Raw genomic sequence first — 2,924 nt, 5'->3', positions numbered from 1 at the left:
CACACACACACACGCACACACACACACACACACACATACACACACACACACACATACAAACGCAGAGACCAATGTTATAAACGAAACGGTGTGAGTAAGTTGTGTAGAACCACGTTTGTTTTGTACTCTTATCATAACTCCTTTATCTAAGGACGTGACTGATCCGGTCATTTCTAAGATGTACGCAGTTTGTTTTACTGCTTATCTCACTAACTCTACCCGTCATTCATCTTAACAGTTATTCTAAAAGAAAGAAATTATGTTGGCATACTTCAACGAAGTATGTTTATGGTGTTCTTACTTTTTTTGTTACCCTTCCCAATTCTATCATCTGGCGCTTTTGTGTTTAGTAATAACAACAAAGTGTACTACTTTATGGGGTTTGCAATTAGCTGTTAGTCTCAGAGTAAACACACAGGAAAATGTTTTACATATAGATAAATACATTAATAAATACGTGAATACATGTTCCTTCACTCTTTTAACGTTTTTTGGCAAGTTTCACATCTAAGTGTTGCCATACCCCCAGTTGGAGATGGCTACCACAACTGTTTAGTAGTTAATTGTTTAGATCATGATAGTCCTACATTCCTCAGCTCTTTCGAGTCACGAGGTGGGCACCCTCTGTCCCGCTCCCTAGTGAAGTCATCTTTAAAGTTTCACCGAAGGTTCCGAAAGTTTGCACGAAGTCTCATATTATGATGGTGACTTTGTCAGTAGTATTAGTACCTAAACTACTGGGCCAAGACGAGTTGGTAGGAGGGAACAGATAGAGATACACATTTTTCTTGTATGGGGGCAGTGTTTTTGTGTTTGCATCTGTAGTTTATGGTGTCATTATGTTTTTCCCCTCAAACCAGTTCAATCTGAGCGTGACGGACAAGCCAGCCATCACCAGCTATCGCAACGTTACAGATACGTGCAAGAACTAATGAAGTGAAGGAACAGCATACACATACATGAAGAGGAGCCCGAGAACTTTAAAACGTTTTTGAAAAAGATAAATAAATGAATAATGAATAAATGAATAAACAGTAATGGTAGTAAGAGTAATAATAATAATGATGATGATAATAATAACAAAAACAATAATAATGATGATGATTTAAAAAATATAATTATAATAATAATAATAATAATAATAATAATAATAATAATAATAACAACAATAATAATAATAATAATAATAAAAACAATAATAATGACAATAATAATAATAATAATAATAATAATAAATAATAATAATGATAATAAATAATAATAATAATAATAATGATAATAATAATAATAATAATAATAATAATAATAATAATAATAATAATAATAATAATAATAATGAATAGTGAATAAAAGCATTTGTACAGTGTAAATTCCCGCTCAACAAAAAGCTTTATGCGTTTTACAATATTATCTTCTATTACCCCCAGCAGAGGCCCGATAGCTTCACGAAATAAGCTCAACATCCTGGGAAGCATGCAGATTATAAAGAACCCAAAGTAAAGAATGAAAGATTTTTACTGCTAATTATTTTCAACCACTTATAGTCAAATGTAGCTATGAATGGATTTTTTTTTAAAATTCAGCTTTAATGATGACATCAACAGGCTTATATTACACATTAAATGCCTTTACCCTTATTTATCTTTACTTTTTAATGATTTTTCCACGCCGTTGTAATAGATTCCGAAAACTGAAAAAGTTGTTTGATTTTGGTTTTGAACTATTGTTACTTATCATAAGTGGAAACAGATGACAAACATACTGATTGAGTTTTGTTTATTGTTTGTTTCTTTTTTTAAAAATTTACATTAAATTATTTCTGTCAGAATGGGAGGAAGTTTTGGATGGGTTTTTAAAAACTGAAACTTGATTATATACCTTCAGAACAAAGTAGGGGGCATGCTGACAAAATGAGTTACATCACGGAGATGAGCCCTTTTGGACAAATATGTGTCGAATTTATAGATTGACCTTATGCAATCTATTGAAATGAAATGATAAAAGAAATGTTAAACTTTAAGAAAATGGTATCAGATCAGCACCTGAAATTTTAAGTACGTGTCGATTTTAGACAAATATTTCCATTTGGAGATTGTAAAAGGTAACTCAATTTGTCAGCACACTTCACACTTTATCAAAGAATCATGTTTCTGTTTCACCTACGAGATAGCGGTCAAAATACCGACTCGGGTGCCAGACTACTATTGTTCTCAGAGGCATAACTTTGCCTCATGTTGATGATATTAATATAATCATTTCAGAATACAAGCAGCAAGCTATCAAACGGGACATCTGGGACATTTTAAAGAGAAAAATCCCTTCCGGAACCACCCCCACCCCAAAAAAATGTCAATAACATCAACAACAACAACAACAACAATAACAACAACAACAACAACAACAACAACAACAATAATAACAACAACAACAACAACAAAACAACAACAACAACAACCACAACCACAACCACCACCCCTCAAAACAAAATAAACAAAATGAGTTATTGATTCTCTACTTTTTAACATAATATTTCTTTTGGCAGATTTATTTTGCTAACAGTTGTGAAGCCATCTACGTGGGATGGTTAAGGCTTTTGCCTTGTACCCTATAAATCCTGGTTCGTTCCCGTAAAAATAGATTTTCTTTCTTTCTTTTTTTTTTTTACACGTTTAGCGACTCTCAGAAACATTGTTGAAGTAGTATAATAGTTCACACAAATTGATATAAACGGACTAAGACGTTTAACACATTGGTGGCAGAGAATAAAATTGTTATTATATTTTGTTACTAAAAGTCATCAGGGTAGCGAAAACTCTTCTGGACAAGATTTACGTGAATTTGGAAAGGAATTATTTTGTTCCGTATCACAACATATCGCTCAGACAAAAGATCCATCCCAGGTAATGTGTGTATGTGTGTGTGTG

The 2,924-nt window shown here is 32.5% G+C and overlaps 1 long non-coding RNA gene across 1 annotated transcript in view; it reads left to right on the top strand.

Annotated features, from left to right (window-relative positions):
- Positions 1–1,009, top strand: part of LOC118477307 — a 1,738-nt gene extending 729 nt beyond the window's left edge. The window contains exon 2 of the long non-coding RNA XR_004858279.1: positions 861–1,009. This is a non-coding gene — a long non-coding RNA (uncharacterized LOC118477307). The remainder of the gene's footprint in view (positions 1–860) is intronic.
- Positions 1,010–2,924: the final 1,915 nt, after the last annotated feature.

This window comes from Aplysia californica, unplaced genomic scaffold, assembly GCF_000002075.1.
Source record: "Aplysia californica isolate F4 #8 unplaced genomic scaffold, AplCal3.0 scaffold00061, whole genome shotgun sequence".
NCBI classification, from domain to species: Eukaryota; Metazoa; Mollusca; class Gastropoda; order Aplysiida; family Aplysiidae; genus Aplysia; species Aplysia californica.
This window is presented reverse-complemented; position numbering and strand designations above follow the sequence as displayed.